Source organism: Ambystoma mexicanum, chromosome 3q (genome assembly GCF_040938575.1).
Source record: "Ambystoma mexicanum isolate Mex_15411 chromosome 3q, UKY_AmexF1_1, whole genome shotgun sequence".
Classification (NCBI taxonomy): Eukaryota; Metazoa; Chordata; class Amphibia; order Caudata; family Ambystomatidae; genus Ambystoma; species Ambystoma mexicanum.
Genome location: NC_090926.1, coordinates 997,482,127 through 997,499,843, shown reverse-complemented (window position 1 = coordinate 997,499,843; position 17,717 = coordinate 997,482,127). Strand labels below are relative to the sequence as shown.

General features: G+C 48.9%; 1 protein-coding gene and 1 long non-coding RNA gene across 4 annotated transcripts in view; one reads left to right on the top strand and one right to left on the bottom strand.

Annotated features, from left to right (window-relative positions):
- LOC138583166 (uncharacterized) overlaps window positions 1-15,521 on the bottom strand; it is a 103,498-nt gene extending 87,977 nt beyond the window's left edge. The window contains exon 1 of one of the 2 annotated variants that reach the window (XM_069655153.1): window positions 15,399-15,521. The gene's annotated coding sequence lies outside the window, so the exon portion shown is untranslated. The remainder of the gene's footprint in view (window positions 1-15,398) is intronic. The other variant, XM_069655154.1, reaches the window with a different exon arrangement.
- A 76-nt stretch (window positions 15,522-15,597) lies between these two features.
- The window catches only part of LOC138583165 (uncharacterized), an 86,587-nt gene continuing 84,467 nt past the window's right edge, over window positions 15,598-17,717 (top strand). The window contains exon 1 of one of the 2 annotated variants that reach the window (XR_011305175.1): window positions 15,598-15,682. This is a non-coding gene — a long non-coding RNA (uncharacterized lncRNA). Of the gene's footprint in view, window positions 15,687-17,717 lie in introns of both variants that reach the window. The other variant, XR_011305174.1, reaches the window with a different exon arrangement.

The window sequence follows — 17,717 nt, the reverse complement described above, 5'->3', positions numbered from 1 at the left end:
CAAAGACTAAATCCAAAAGACCAAGAAAAACACTAATCGAAAGAAGAGGCCCACTCAAAAGGAACATAACTCCCACATCATGCCTCACCACAAGACAAAGAAGCCAGAATAGAAAAAAAATAATAAGAAAACCCAAACCATTCGGTAAGGCACTGACCAGCATGGTTCCACAACCCCAAGAACAAATATCCCGGATGGCCCAAGGAAACATACAAACAACAGAGCAAAAGCAAGACTGCATTGCTCGCTACCTGTCCACATACGACAACGTGGTAAACAAAAACAGCACAGCAACAACGAACCGACAACCAACCAGCGTCACAAATACAGACCCAACCAGGGCATCAAACGGAACACGACAACTAATAAACCTCCCAACCTGGTCTCCAACATGAACAATACCAAAACAAGGGACAGGTTGGAATCCACACTCTACACCCCCCTTCATCACCAAGACAGGAACAACAGAGTGGTATCTATCCCATTTACCTGCTGGAACGAACCGGAACCAACCAACCCCACCATAAACCTCAGTCTACTCGACAAAGAGACTGACGAACAAAGAACCATCCCACCGAACAGACTCAACCGGGAAAAACCCACCTGGAACGGAGGCCCAACCAACAACACATCAGTCAGACAAATCAGCTTTTGACACAATCAGCCATGCAACACCAATCAAAAGATTGATGAACGTGGCATATAGGAATCCGCACTAAAGTGGCTTACCTCATTCCTAACAAACTGAGCCGAAAGAACCTACTCACCACTGTTCACCTCACACACCAAAAATATATCCTGCGGAGTCCCACAGGGTTACAGCCTCACCCCCACTACTTTTCAACATCTACATGTGCCCACTGATGAAAATCATTCGATCCCATGGACTTACAACCTACAACTACGTAGGCAACACAACGGATTGTGGAAACAAACAGAATACAGGAATAAAATAATCTCAACAACTGCCTCACAGACACCTAGGATGACAACAAACAACCTCAAACTGAACCTGGCAAAAACCGTAATATTGCTATCACTCGCAGGATTCGATGGAGGGAACCCACAACTTGACAGGCCAATCGGCATGGGAATGCAACCAGAGACCACCAATGTAGTAAACAACCTAGGAATACTCATCGACAACCGATTATCACTGCAACTGCAAGTCACTGCAATTGCCAAAAAAATGCTTCTTCCTCCAACTACTCAGAGGATTACTCACTACCTCTCCTTCCCCCACAGAACCCTCACAATCATATCCCTGTTACACACAAGAATTACCTATTCAAACACACAAGAATTACCTATTCAAACAGCCTGTACCTAGGAATGCCAGAAAAACTCACCAAGAAACAATACAGCAGCCAGGATCCTACTAAGAGTAAACAGAAAAGACCACATCACTCAGCACTGAAAAGCCTATGCTGGTTACCAGTACAAAACTGCATCAAATTCAAAGCACTCTGCATCACCCACAAAGCCTTGTACAGACAAAGAGCAGAATTCCTCAAGACAAGATTAGCCGGTATTGCCCAGGAAGGAAACTAAGACCCAGCAATGAATGGAGGCAAAAACTACAAAAAATAGGAAATTTGGCATAACAGCGTTCTCACGTCTAATTGCTAACACCCTGAACAACATGGCCAAAGTAATTAGAACCACAGAAAGCCACATCACTTTCAGGAAAACGCTCAAAACCTGGCTATTCCGCAGACACAGACAATGACAACCTAGAAGAGACACAGACAACAACAACGCAAACAACCAGAGGACCACACACAAAAACCCGGCTAAGTACCGTCAAGCGGCATCTAAAGGGTTGCCCCAGATACAGACAACAAATAACTGACCAACCTTACTAACCCTCTTCCCTTGCTGCTCCTCCTACATAACAGGCACCTCTACACCAGATCTTGGACTAGCCACACTCAAACATACAGGAACCATTATAATGCCGACATCCAGCAGCAACGCCGCTATAGTCGTCTCGTCCGTACGGAACCAAAACTAATTGTGCAGACACAAAATCTATCTAGAACCAGCGCAAGGTATCCGGGTACAAACAAGCTAAAGCACATATCATCCATTCTAAAAAAAATTTAAAAAAAGATTTTAAAAAACAGCATTTGGTAATTGCATCTATGATGGACACCCATTAAAAAGTGCATTGTGATTTGGATTCCACGATCGCTGCCGATGGGAGAGCAGCGTGATCGTGGAGCTCTCACTCCCCCGGGGCAAAAGACAATAGAGAGATTTTTAATCGATGTAGGCTGCAGTGGTGGAGTGCATCAGCCAGGATCACTGGGGAACTTGTAGAGGTGGGTGTGCAGCCATCGTCTCTGCAGTGTCTGAGGCACAAGCAAACAGAACCACTCAGGTAGACTTCAGCGGCCGAGGACCCAGTGTGGCTTCGAGGCAGTGGCGGAAAGCAGCTGTTCTCGAACAGCGGAGGAACCAGTCAGGAAGGAGCTTGCTGTCATATTGCAAGCCCACCGGGGCTGGATTCGTGGAGCTCCCCTGCTGGTGAGCACCAGCGGAAGATCTAGGTGCGACTGAGCCACACCCGTGCTGGAGAAGCAGCCTGTCAGAGATCAGGAGGATGCGGAGGGGCCATACCTTTAGCCCACTGCTGAGAAGAGCACCCGAGGCCTGCGAGGGGATGCGCAGCAAAAGTAAAGAGGCAGGAAGGCAGTGACCGTGGGGGCTCAACCCCTCAACCCCTTGGGGGAGAACCATTGCAGGTCAGCGTGCACCATGACCCAAGGAAATGGTGCAAGCAGGCTTAGGCTGGCCAGTAATCAGCAGGCAGTGATCACCAGCTTTAATCAGAGTGTCGGTGAAGAGTGGGGGAGAGCGGTGGGAGGGCCCCTGCCCAAGCTTTGAAGTCAGCACTTGCAGAGAAGACCAGGGCAGGGCCTGTGGTGTTCTACCCGGGGCAGCTGGAGGCCCATTTGAAGTGCAGTTTGGAGCTGCATATAGTGCCTCAGCCAGGGCACCCCCATCCAGAAGCACAGCAAGGGAGACAAGGGAGCAAGAGGCGCACCATGCATAGGAGACGGTGGAGCTCGGGCCAATCCTGAGGCCGACTAGAGGGCTAAAGAGTCCATCTGTATCCGTGGTTGTCAAGGAAGAATAAGGGAGAGGCCAACTGGTCGGGCTCAGGGCAGAGTTATCCTGGCACCAAGGCAGGGAGGAGGGTCATTTGAAACTGGACGAGGAGGACAAACAGTGGCTCACCTGCGCACAGTTAAGAGGGGAGTTCCAACCCACCTGCACAGTCAAGGGCGGACCCACAAAGTGGTGAAGGGAGGATGTTTCTAAACCCTGGAAAAGTGGCCAGTAGAGGTCCGAAGGGTGCAACACAATATTAGGGAGAAGAGTAGGGAGCAGGGCTCCCCCATCAGACCTGCTTACGCAAAAAACAAGGGGAAGGACATGCAAGCTGCCCGCAAGTCGTTGAAGGAACCACAGAAGGGCAATCTGCAGAGACTCTGGCGCAGAGAAAGCAAGGTACCGGCTGGGGGAGATCAGGGGCAGGAGAGGATTTGGGGGCGCTGGCAGGCACGGCAAAAGATTAAGTGGTCACCCAGGAGGTCCTTTGCCAATGCTTTCTGGATTTTGGGGACAAGATAGCAAACACAACTCAATCACAGTTGAGCATGATGTGAGTGGAACTGTCCCGATCATTGCAAGAGGTGAAGGAAGGCATAACTAAACTAGAGGAGCGGACTGATGCGGCGGAGAGCACCATACATGAGGTCGCAGAGGACACAAGGAAGGTCGATGAGCAGGTAGAGCAATTAGCAAGGGTCACGATGAACCTCAAGACCCAAAGCAAAGACCTTGAAAACCGTTCAAAAAGAAGATCCAACTTCAGAATAAAGAGACTCGCTGAGGCGGACAATGATCTATGCACGATGGCGCAGCAAGTGTTCACAGACCTGCTGGAGGTGGAAGACTGTTTGTGGATAGAGCTGGACCGCATACACAGAGTGGGGCCAAAGAGGAGAGAGCCAGGGGCCAGACCCAGAGATAGTGGTGGCCTTACACGAGTACGGGCATAAGAAGGTGCTAGCGGCTGCCAGGAGGGCCAGATCAATCAGATAAAATGGCTCGGAACTTCAGCTAGCCGCTGGCGAAGCGTAGGATGGTGAGCCTGGTGGTACGTGCCCTAATGTGAGCAGACATACGCTACAAATGAGCCTTTTCCTTTGAACTACTGCATTGGGTACGAGGGTACTGAAGATTGAGGACGAAGGATCACCAAGGCAAGAACAAAGACCAGTGAGAGAACCGCTCAAGAGGTAAATGTGGGCATTGATGAAGATTTCAACAAGGAGCTAAAATAAACAAGGCCTAAGGGGCCCGGTTTAACCCCCCCTCCAATGAGGGGGCAGGAGTGGAAGGTGCCCACACGCCCAGCGACACAGGAGTGCCACAGGAAAGAATGCTGTAGCCCGCCTGGGGGAGGTAGTTAGGGAAAAGGTACCGGGGAGGTGGGTGGATCTTGGATTATCTACATGGGCCTAGGGGGACACGTACAGGTTTACTCTGGGTTGTTGCAAGAGGTCAATTCCAGAGATGATGGGTCAGGGGAGCTAGAGGCTGGTTCAGCTTGCCCAGAAGGGGGGGATGAGTGGGTGAACCCAAATGGCTATGCTGCTCATCAGTGTAAGCCGCACAGTAAAAAAGACCATGGGAAAGAGGGCAGTGCTGCAGGTGACCTCCCTAAATGTCTGTGGGCTGTCAGGGAGAAGGAAGGTGGAACACTTCTTGGAGCGTGGTAAGTTGGGAATTGTAGCCCTCCAAGAGATGCACGTTCGGAGGCGAGACAGGCATAAGCTGAAATCAAGGGGTACTGCCATTTGTTCCAATCCAATGCCCCAGGGAAGACGACAGGGGTATTCATCGCTATTCGGGACATCCCAGGCTTCCAGGTCATAGCTACAGAGGGGGACACAGAGGGTAGGCATCTGGCGGCCTCTTTCCAATGGGAGAGAGGGGGGACATAACAGTGGCAGCAATCTAAGACCCCAATACGGGGCAAGATGGGTTATTGCGGTTGACACTGACCAAATTGGAGACTTGCCAAAAGGCAATTAATATTGGTAGGTGACAAATCTGGCATGGGACCCAAGAGAAGACAGGAGTGCAAGGGTGTTCACAACAAGGTGGCACCATCTGCCTGCTTGAATGAACACATGGCCCAATTGCTGTTGGTAGATGGCACTGAGGGAGGGGGGAATACACATTTTATTCCCACTTCCTCGATCCTTCTCACGTGTAGATTATGCCTGGATTTCGAGGTCACTATTGGGTAGGATTGCGGGGATGGAGCCAAGAGTGATTGCCCAGTCAGACCAAGCGCCCATAACAATTACCTTAAATATGGGGCAGAACGAACCAGGCCTATTGCGGTGGAAGTTCCCTAGCCACATCCGTAAGGATGGAGTCCTACGTGAGGACATAAAGAAAACATCTTGGATTACTTTGCAGTTAACGCCACAGAGGGTGTACGTTACCAGGTGGTGTGGGATGCGTTTAAGGCTACATTGAGGGGGGCGGGGGACTCATTGCGTTGAAGTTCCAGAGAGACAAACAACTAGGTGTCTTACAGGAGGAATTGGAAGCTAAAATTAAACAAATAATGGCTCAAATGGCAAACACAGGGAGTACAGAGCAAATAAAATATCGGCTGATTAGAGGGCAATTAGATGTTTTACAGACTAGAGCTGCAGTGTGTTCATAGCCTTACCTTCAACAGAGGTGTCAAAGCCAATAAGGCGGTTCGCTTGTTAGCGAGGTTGATTAAGAAAAAAGAAGCATTGTGGACAATCCTTAAAATAAAGGCGAGGGCAAGAAAGCACTGCTCTAATAGACATCATTTTGGTCTTGAAGGCATATTATTCATCCCTGTACACATCAGATTCCACTGAGGAGGGAGCCCAAAGGGAATACCTGTCCTGGCGCCTTCTCCCTAAGATCATTCCTCAAGAACAGGAAGAAGTGTTGAAGACATTATTCCCGAAGTAGTAAGGGGGGGGCTATAGCTGCCTTGCCATCAGCAAAGGCCCCGGGCGGCTTTCCAGGGTGTTTCTACAAAACCTTTAGAGAGGCACTGATACTGTGCTTAGTCCAGCTCTTCCACTCTTTTGGGGGGCGAGGGCTGGGTGTATCACAGACAACAGAAGAAGCCAAGGTTGTGCTGCTTTCAAAGCCAGGTAAGGATGTCACTATGCGGTTCATACCAGCTGATTGCCCTTATTAACCCAAACACAAAGATCTACACCAAGGTACTGGCGTCATGCCTGGATAAGCTCCTCCCCAAACTGATTGATTCCGACCAGTCCGGATTTATTAGGCATAGGCAGACCTCGGATAACATTCGGCTGGTCTGTCATCTGATTGAAAAAGTAAATAAATCAAGAACCCCTGCACTTATACTAGCGTTGGATGCAGAGAAGGAATTCGACTGAGTTGAATGGCCATTCCTCTGGAGGTTATGGGATTTGGTTCCAAATTACCTTCAATGGTAAGAGATAACTACCGAACTCCCTCCTTTCGCCTGGCAATCACTGGGCAACTTTCCCAGAGGATAGCGGCCTCATGAGGCACTAAGCAGGGTTTCCCGCTCTCATATGCCATCCACCTGAAGCATTCTTGGCCAGCATTAGGGCCTCCCCAGATACTAGGGGGATTCCCTTTGGGAGTGAAGATCATAGAGTTGCAGCATTTGCTGATGACATGCTCCTCTTGATCACATAACTAGAAACCTAATTTCCAGGGATGTCGCTGGAATTTCTCTTTGGGAAGGTGGCAGGATTAAAAATAAATACCCATAAGTCAGAGTTATTAAACGTGAACGCCCCCTGAGAAAAGGTTCAGGAATTGCAAGGTATAGTACCCTATAGATGGGTGGGAACCGGCATTAGATATTTGGGGGTCTAGATTACTGGTTTTCTTGGTGCTCTTTACCATGGCCAAATACCTGCCTTTAGCGGAAAAAAAATGCACCGGCTGCTGGCGGAATGGGTGCCCTTAATATCCTGGATGGGGAGGATAAATGATGATTTTGGCAAAAATCCTGTACTATTTTACGTCTCTGCTAGTGGGGGTTCCCCAAGGTTTCTTCAGGAACCTTCAAAAACATGTGGGGTAATTTATTTGGAACCGCAAAAGACCCAGGGTACCTATGCAGATGCTAATGTCTCCCAGAAGCAAGAGAGGGCTGTGACTGCCAAACTTCCACCTCATTTCCTTGTGCTCAATCAGAGTGTTTGGAATTGGTTCAGGGGCGATCGTAGGAAGGTCTGGGGTCGAATGCACAAAGCTCTGGTGGGCTCGATGAGGTGTTGTGGCAAACCAAGGGGGAATAGACCTGCAAACAAGTACTAGTGGACTCATGGGATGAGCTGGTGCGGAGGGTGACCTTGACCACTTTCCCTTCCCCGCCGGTTAGGAATCCCCAGTTCACACCAGGTATGGAACGGGTTGCCTTCAAGGGGTGGGAGGCGGCAGGGTGTCGCAAACTATGCGGCATGTTCTTGGGTCAGGACATAAAATCCTTTGCACGGTGCAAGTAGGACCATGGCTTCCTTCGACTCCTCTAAAGTCATCATTAAGGTCTACCTAAATGGCACTGTCATGGTCCAAGGTCCTCAGGCCAATCTCCTCCTCTTTGACAAGAGCTTCCCTCGCCTCATCAATTTCCTCTCATCTCCTGCTGTCCCCTCCTCTTCCCCCCTTGGCTACCTTGCCCCCTCTCTCCTCCTCCTCCTCCTCCTGCTCCTCCTCCTCCTGCTCCTGCTCCTCCTCCTGCTCCTCCTCCTCCTCCTTGGGATCTTTCGCCTCCGCAGGGCGTACCTCTGATCTGTACCCCTCCCCGGAAGGTCTTTCAGGCTGGCACCTTCTTCATATTGCCACTCTCAACTCTCGCTCTGCTGTCAAACACTCCTCTGACATCTGCCACCTCCTTTAAGAGCTAGACCTTGATGTCCTTGGTCTTATTGAGACATGGTTCACGGCCAGCTCTGTTCTCCCTGATGGCTACAAGATCCTCTCAGCACCCAGATCCTCCTGGTCCGGTGGACCTAATCCTCTTTTGAATGCCTTGTCTGTAGCCTTTCTCTCTCGCCTACCCATTCTCTTACTGTGGTTACCATCTACCGGTCTCCTGGTCGAATCACCTCATTTCTCTCCGAGTGGGCAGACGTCTCCTCCTGCCTTCTGGCCTCTACTACTCAACTCCTCCTCCTCCGTGGTGACCTCAATATACATTTAGACTCTCCTTGCTCCTCCTCTGTACTCTTCCGTGACCTCTGCGACTCCCTCTCCATCCTCCCCTCTTGCCCGACTCACTCTGCAGGGCACACACTCGATGTCTTGATCTCCTCTGACCTCCCCCTCTCCATCCCTCTGACCACTCCTCTCTCCTGGAGTGATCACGCCCTCCTCTCCTCTCATCTCTCCCTCCCTCCCCCCCCCCCTCAACCCCCACCCCCAAGCCCAGCCTACCCCAACACTGCCACCTACCTTCTCGGACATCCGGCCCATGAGGCGTGTGTCAGTTGAGGCTTTTGCCGCCACTTTCTCTCCCCCCACCCTCCACCTTTGGCTATCTCACATCCTGACACAGCCGTGCTCTCCTCTATTCTTCAATTTCTGATAGGCTTGATGCTCTTGCCCCTGTCATGAGAATCCGTTTGACGTTGAAAGCCAAGTGCAATTCCTGGTATGACTAACCCGAGAGGAAATGGAGGACTTCCTCCTCTGACAAACTGGTCTGTCGCCTGCTACAAAGGCAATACCGACTGTCCTCACCAAGAGAGTTCACATTCAAGCTCGTGTCTCTGCGGCATCTAACAACTCGGCCGAACTCTTTAAAATCTGCAAGGAGCTGGCTAACCCTGCTGCAGTCTCTACCTCTCCTGTTGCCTCCCAGTCTCTTTGCAATGCCCTTGCCTCTCAATTCATTTCAGAAACCCAGTACATCCTGTTCACCCTCTCCACCCGTACCCCTCCTCTCCATCTGTGCTTGCTGACCCTCCTTTAGCCACCCCCCCACACCATCCTTCTCGTCCTTTCCCCCCTTTTCTCCCCTGACGAGGTCGCTAGACAAGTCCGATCTATGAAAGCCTCATCACAACAGGTTCGTCCCTGTTCCTCTAAAACCATCAAGGACCACATTGACACCCTCGCTCCGGCCCTTGCTGATTTTTGCAACCACTCCTTTGCCTCGGGATCCCTCCCGTCCCCTCTGAAGCACTCCTTTGTGCATCCTCTTCTCAAGAAACCCACAGCTGATTCTTCTTGTCCAGCTAACTGTCACGCAATTTCCATTACTCCCTTTCTGGGAAAACACCTGGAAAAGTTGGCCATCTCTCAGCTTAACCTTCATTCCAATTCTGTTTGCTGTCTCCATGACCACCAGTCTGGATTCAGAGCTGCCAGAAGCATGGAAGCTGCTCTCCTGAACATCCGTGAAGATCTGCTCTCCAATCTTGACTCTAACATTCCCTCCGTCCTCATCCTCCTCTTCAGCCTTCGACACGGTCAACCATACCATCCTGCTCAACCGTCTCCGTGAAAACCTGGGTATCACTGATCAGGCTCTGGCCTGGCTGACCCCTTTCCTCTCAGATTGGACTGGGTCCTTCCTTTCATCCATCTTCCTCTCTACTTGTGGTGTTCCCCAGGGGTCTAACCTCTCGCCCTGGCTTTTCAACCAATACCTGGCAACTATCGCCCACTGCATTGCCACGTTCTGCTCCAATTTCCAGTGCTACGCTGACACTCAACTCATTTTCAGGCTGCCCTCTGCCACCTCCTCTCCCTCTCTCATCTCAGATTGCCCCACTGCCATTCAAGATTGGTGTGCCGCCAATGATCTTTGTCTGAATGCCAGCAAGACGGAGATCCTCCTCATCGGTACACCTTCACCATCCTTTCCCCTCACTCTCTGGCCGGCCGCCCTTTGCCCTCCTACTACCCCTACCCCCACCTGAGAGGCTAAGAACCTCGGGGGCATCTTTGACTCCACCCTTTCCTTCTCCGCCCACATCTCTGAGGTCTCTAAAAAGTCAAATTTCCTACTGCACCTCCTCAGAGGTACTCTGCCTTTCCTCTCCTTCCCCCAGAAGCTCATGGTATCCCAAGCTCTGGTTCTCTCTAGCTTGGACTATTGTAATAGCCTCTTTCTAAATCTACCGGCCTCTACTCTCGCAACTAATCCAGGACAGGACTGCGAGACTTGTCCTTGGCCTCAATCTCTGAGATCGTATCTCTCCAGCTCTGAAATCTCTCCATTGGCTCCCAGTGGATGCAAGGATTAAATTCAAAACCCTCTGCATTGTCCACAAGGCTTTCTGGGGCCTGGGTGCAAAATACCTTCAGCTATCCCTCCGCAAAAACCTCCCCGCTCGAGCTCTTCACTCCTCTACCTCCAACTCCCTTAGGGTGAGTCGTTTTTCAAAGAAATGAGCTGGGGGTAGATCTCTGTCTTCGGCTGGGGCCTCCCTCTGGAACAGCCTCCCTGCCACTCTAAAACTTGAGGATAACCATCTCCGGAAGCACCTCAAGACCTTCCTCTTTTCTTCTGTCTTCGCTCCCCCTCTCCCCTGCTGATCTGTTCTCTCTTGGCATTGTGCACCGGCCAGCCTCTGTCCTCCGGGCCCAGGTACCTGCTCACCCTGCTACACTCCCGCACGGCCCCGGGCCACCCCTTGCACTGGGGTCTGCATCTGTACCCATACAGCCCCTCCCCTTTTTCTTCCTGCACTTATCAGACCTACCCTGTCTGCTGCCTTAAACCTAGCAATTGGAATTGCTGGCTGCACTACTATTATTTATTGTTATTTATCTGTTTCTCCTCTGCTTCACACTTTCCATTTCTCCCCACTTCCATGCACTTTTCCCCTCCCCCTCTCCCATGCACTTGAGCATTCTCAATGTCACTGAGCCTAGTAAGATCACCGTTTTGTTCTCCCCTGTTCCCCTCCCTTGCCTTTTCATGCTCTGAAACACTGGTGTACGAGCGCGATAGAAATAAAATATCAATATCAATAGATGATGGGGGAGAGGAGGCACTGGCTTATGAACCCAATGGTCAGGTCAGCGGTCACCAGGGCTCTCACGCCATTTGAACGGTTCGTATCGATGGATACGGTGACAGAAATTTAGTAAGAAGCCATGCATTGCACTATATGGAGCAGTGGGAAACTGCAGTGGGGCAGCCGCTGGATGGGGGGGGATCTTTGGACTCAGTTATGGGCAGATATACTTAAGCTCACACAGGCCATGCAGATTCAGGAAATGTGGCTACGGTAATGGTCCAATGGCATCTCACCTCAGAAAAACTACATAAATACTATGCAACTGCGTCAACGCTCTGCTGGAGGTGATGTGGGGAACTGGGATTGTGGAAACATATCAGGTGGGGATGCACAGTCATACAGCCTTATAGGGACATGGGACATAATCCATACAGCAATTAATAGTATTTTTTGGCAGTCAGATGCCAGAAACATAGGGGTGGCCATCCTGGGACTGGGCGGTGGTTCTTCAAAATCTACCCTCGAAAGCGATTTTGATCTGGCGGCAACGCTTGTGGTGACACAAATGGAAACAAAAAGCTGCCCCTCCCTCCCAGTACACATATGCGTTAGTAAAATCTGGAACTATGTGGCACTAGTGTGGGTGACTGATTTGATTCAAAAAAGGTATCAACGGTTTCTCTCAGACTGGGACATTGTCCTGCATAACCTGCAGCGGGACTTTTGTGCGCATTGTGCTCGAGGATAATGAGATTCCTGGGGCTGGTGCGAGTCCTAGGTGCAGTTGGGGGGGGGGGGGCGCCTTCACACGAAGCTGGAAGGAGATATGGCTTAAGTTTCTAGGGGAGGCGAGGATTATGGGGGGAGCTTCAAATGGTGCAAGGGCTGGCAAGAGAGCTGGCCACTGACAGAAACTTGGGACCGGGAGCCATCTACAGAGTTTATGAACTCTGGGGCGCGAGAACAGGAACGGGTGCGTTGTTGGTTACATGTCTTGGGATCGAGGCGGGAAGGGGGTTACATGTGTTCTTACTAATAAAAATGCTTAATTTTTAAAGTGCATTGTTACTGTGCTGTCCTCGCCAGCCAAAATCAGTTCCCTGGCCCAGCAGAAAACACATCCACACACACACATTCTTTGACTCCACATTCACTCGCTTATTCACACAAAGCATTCATTCACTCACTGCAAGAGAGAATCAGAAAAGACCTTGCCATACATTGTATGTCCCCCTTCACCGGTTCCAAATAGGCCCAGGGAAATGGGATTTTTCCCTGTGCTTCTAAAAGTGTACCTCTTTAGAAAATCGTGTTTTACTTGAAAATGCCTAGAACACCCTTTCCACCCTCCGCAGTTGCATATTTGGTGAAAAGAGTACCTAAATGTGCACAACTATGATGCACACATTTGAAAGTCCTTTGTGCACGGTTCACCACCTTTGTGGCACAAGTTAAGTGAATGAGCATCCCATTAGTTGCACCAAACAAGTTTTGAAAATCATGGCCCAATGGTTTATCCCTACTGTTCACTTCTTTACGCTGTGCGTTCATTTCAGAGAGTGTGGTTTGAGGTGTTAGAGGGGAATTAGGAATGGGAAAGGACACACGAGAAAAAAAAAAGGTGGATGGTTTCTTAACCCCAGATTTGCTCATGAGCAGGTATGGTGTTAAACAACATTAGCTCCAGAGCAGATACTGTGACTGGAATTGCAAGCACCAGAGATGTACGGTGCTTGCCATTATTCAGGTAGTTTGTCATATGTCCAAGGAGGATAGCTCAGGGGCAACGTGCTCGCCTTGAAAGCAAGACGACACGGAGCACCACAGGTTCGATCCCCAGGTCCGCGCTTAGAAACCTCTCAGTATTAAGCGCATTATAAATAACCAATCATATCATGTGACGATTTAGCAGGCACTTTATCAGACATAATTAGTTCCAGGGCAGGTACTGTGTCTTCAATCGGTATCCCAGATCTGGTACTGTGTCTGTAATTATTTGCCCCAGAACAGGTATTGTCAGATGTAGCTGATGAGCAGGTACGTACTGTATTGGAAGTCATTAGCTCCAGGGCAAGTATTGTGCCTGCACTCCCTCGCTACAGCCAGAGGATGTGATGGGCCTGTACAATTAGCGCTAGGGAAGGTAGAGCCTGCTGATATTCATTTACTTATTTCCTTTATAAAGAGCACAAACTGGCCTCTGGCATCGAGGCACTGTTACAGAATGTCCACTTAAAACAATATTTTAGGTGCAGGTTGAAGGTTAAACACAAACAGTACTCATGTTCCATGGTTACAGGGGGAACAAAGGAGCGAGTGTGGGCTTCTTGCACAGTTTGGTTTTCAGAGCATTTCTGAGACCATGAGAGATGTTTGTTCTTAGTTTGAGTGGTAGTGAGTTCCAGGATTTTGGTGCTAGTACTTCGAAGCTGGAACCCCCGGCTTTGGCTCTGTTAAAGGCAGGGGTTGCGAGTTGGTGGGAGTATATGTCACGTTTAGGTCTGAGTGTTTGAGCTAGTGATTGTAAGTGTCTTGAAAAGTATGCACTCTCCGATAGGGAGCCAGTGGGCTTGTTGTCTTGCTTGAGATGTGCTCTCTCCTGGGGATACTAAGAGCTGCTCTGAGTGCATTGTTTTGTGTAACTTGAAATCTGTTTGTTTTTGGCGGCTGTGCCGAGTAACAAGACATTACAATAGTCAAGTTTTGCGCCTATGATAGCTCTAGCAATGTTGAGGCAGTTCTTGACAGAGAGGTGGGGTTTTTCCGCCTTGATAATTTTAGTGTTAAGTGCTGCTGAGGAGGAGATGTAGCTAACTTGTCTATCCATAGACAAGGTTAAGTCCAGGTAGACTCCCAGGATTTTTACACTGAAACTGATTACGGAGTTCTCTATTTTGAAGTTGTAGTAGTTGCCGTCTAGTTTTTTTGAGGGTCTCTTTTGGGCCCACCAGTAAAATTTCTGTCTTGTCCCCATTGAGACAGAGGCTGTTTGCTGCCATCCACGCCTGGATGATAGGGTATGTGTGTTGTAGGGTTTTGAGATCTTGCTGGTAGTCACGAGATAGTGGGAGAATAATAATTTGTGTATCATCGGCATAATTGGTGAATGTTATGCTGAATTCTTCTAGACCCTGTAGGAAGGAAGTTATCCAGGTGGTGGCCTCACGGGAGAAGTGGGCAGAGTCTGTGAGGTGTTTCTCTAGGATCTTGTGGTCAACCTGGTCAAACACTGCCGACAGGACGAGGAGGACCAGGAGCGCTGATTTAGCCTTATCCATGTTTTATAGTTGTTGGTTGAGTCCAGCAGGGCTGACTCAGTGTGATGCCGCGGGCGAAATTCATTGGGTTGTTGTTTCTGTGTCTGCAGCCATTAGACCTACAACAGACACTGGCCCTGCAGTTAGTATCCACAGAAGGGTCCTTAGACCAAGACAAAGTACCGGATCTGCAGCCATTAGCCCTGGGGAATCATTACTTTCAGAGAAGGCACTGGAAATCGAGACAGTACATGTCTGCAATCATAAGCCAGCGCAGGTATATTATATGTCACATATTATATGTCACTCACACCAGAACACAGACTGTGTGTCTGCGAGCATTCCAGAGCCTGAACTGTATAGAAAATAAGCTTCGGAGTGCTACTGTGTTGATGATACTGTGGTGGGGGCCTGCTCTGGGCATCCAGACAGGCCCTGTGGTGCTATGGACATCAGCACCATTGAGGACCAGGGCCTCTGGGGGCTGCTATAGACATCCAGAAGGCACCAGGGTGCTAAGGGCATCAGCACCAGCTGGAATGGGGGCAGGGCGAGCCATAGCCAAGTACCCAGACCGCTGCCACCATACTAGCACAAGGGTCCCACGGCATCATGGACTGCAGGCCCGTGCTCACACGGTGTGGGTCTGCAGGGTTAAATAAGGGAGAGACTGACTTAGTTGTTCCTCTTCAGGCATCTGCAGCCGTACTGGTGCATGTGTCTGCAGAAGCTCCTTTTACCATATTAAAAGGGCAATACACAGAGGAAAAACATATTCCCTTAAGAGGCAACACACTTGGGAGGGTCACACACCACAGATAACAGATTGTCCTGTTTAATTTCAAAACCAGATGTTTAGAAAGTCACGTAGTTGCAATTACAGTGTTTTATTTCAACAAGCGATAAGTACACTACAGCGAATTAAAGCTTCAGCTGCAGCCGCTTATGTAAACGTGCAATCCCAGAGACTGCAAAAGGGCTCCTCTCACCAATATGACAAAGTGGCAAGAACGACCTAAGTTAATAGATGCTAAAAGAAATGCATATACAAATTCACTACAAGAGCTGGATCGCATGCACTCACCTGATGCCAGCTGAAAAGGAGCGTTTCGTAAAGGACTTGTCAAAGGGAGGCCTTATGTTGCTTTCATTATCAATTGAAACACACATTTAAAGTCCCTATGAGAACCGATAGAATTGTAAGTTTTTTAAAAAGTTTGCCGACCTTTTTTTGAAGTGCCTTGAAGGCGTGATGACGTACTCTGCGTATTTCTAAAACGCCGTTTAGTCGTGGTGACATATGCAAGTGGGACGTCTACGTGCATAGGAAAAGAATCATGGAGGAAGGAGGGCTGCATGCGTGCGAGGGCAGGTATTTATTTTTTGTGTATTTATAAGGTGCTTAAACCTATCGGAAGTTTTCTTAAGCTCCAGGTATATTTATGTGCCGGTGGGTTTGTTTTTCCTATTTTGTTTTTGTTTGCAGCAACAGAGGCGATTGTTGTGTGCCTTCTTGACTGATAAGTGCTGTCCCCTAACTAAGTGATTTATTGCCGTGATGCGCACGCCGAGGGATTTTCAGGGCAGCTGTTGTTTTTTTTCCTAATTCGGCTGCCAGCAAGTCGGATTTATTGTTTTTGTAAGCGTACTTGCATGTTTTCCAGCTCAAATGTTATTTTTAACACATCCCCATGTTTGCTTCTTTTGCTGCACAGACTCACGCAGGTTTAGATGTTTCCGGGCAGTGTTGCCAGGTCAAAAGGAAAAAAATAAGCTAAATGCCCTTTCAAAACAAGATGACTCCTAACCAAACTTACTTTAGACAGCACCGAACATATGAGTCTGAGGTAATGATTCAAGATAATAGAAGGGTTTTCAGGCCTTTCTTAAAGGCTGTCAAAGAGGACTGACTTCTTTAGTGCAGATGGTATCAATTTCCAGTACTTGGGTGCAGCAATGAAAAAGCACCCTATTCTGCCTTTCTCGTTCTGCACTTGGGAAGAAACAAGAGGTTCTGACCACTGGATCTGAGCGCCCTGCCATTAATTTGATCAGAAATATGGCCTTGAAGATATGCAGGCATTTCACTTGATCGGCATTTAAACATGACTGGTAATCTAAACTTAGCTCATGCCCCCACGGGGAGCGTCTAGCTTCTGAAACATGATCACAGCGGGATAAGCCGACTACCACTCTGACTGTTCCATTTTGAACAACTTGGAATCTGTTAAGATCTGTCTTTACTGAGACTGACCAGAAGGCTACTGCAATACTCGATCGTAGCCCCTATAATAGCTTGGGCTATAGTTTCTGCATTCGCCCGAGATATGTGTGGCCTGAGATGCGACAAGAGTTTGACATTGTCTACTGACGATGAGACAATACTACTCACTTGGGCTCTCATTGACAGCGTCTGGTCCAGGACTCTTTCCCCCAATATTTTTAACTTGGGTAGAGGTATGATATTATCATCCCCCGCCCCCAGACTAAAAAATCTATAGGCCGGGTCCAGTTTAGCTAGTGCTACAGAGCTTACCATGATCATCAGCTCTGTTTTTCCTCTATTAAGGGCACGTTTATTGTCAACCATCCAATTCTCAATAAGAGAAAAAAACTCTATTGAGTTCATGCTCGTCAAATGGGACAACGCACTGGGTGTCATCTGCATATTTGGGGAAAATATGACCCCTTCCTGCTGTAATGCTGAAAAGAAGGGGACCATAAAAATATTAGAGGCAGGGGGCAGTGCTTTGCCCCCTGTGGCACTCCGAACAGCACGTTAGTAGATGAAGCCTCTGCCCCCTCCGAACATACCCTGCTCTGCCTGTGTTCCAAAAAGGAGGTGATCCACATCTCTGCGGCTGGAGAGAAGTTTGCCACCTCAATCAATCTGGGTACTAAAATGGAATGGTGAACCAAATCAAACGCGGCTGAAAGGTCTAGAGATTCTAAGAGGGAAGAGGAACCTTTGTCCATGTTACCTAGAAGTCTAGACTTCGGGTCCAGTAGGGAGGTTTCAATACCGAAACCTTGTCTGAAGCCAGACTGATAAGGATTCAAAATAGGAAATTGGTACAGGTGCTGAGAGATCTGAATATAAGCAACCCGGTCCAATATTTTTAACCAGAACAGAGTATTCGTTCTAGGACGAAATTTAAGTGGGTTCTGCCATCAAGCCAGGTGTTTTCAGGATGGGAGTAACCCAAGCTTGTTGCAAATCGTCTGGGACAATACCCTCGCACAATAAGGCATTGACAAACTTACAGATGGACTTCAAGGGAGCCGGAGGACAAGACTTAATAATCGAGGGGCAGGGCTCACCTTTGCATTTTGTTTCTGAAGTTGCTCAACGATTTTCTTCAAATCAACCTCCAATATTGGGTGAAAATTGAATTGGGGTATC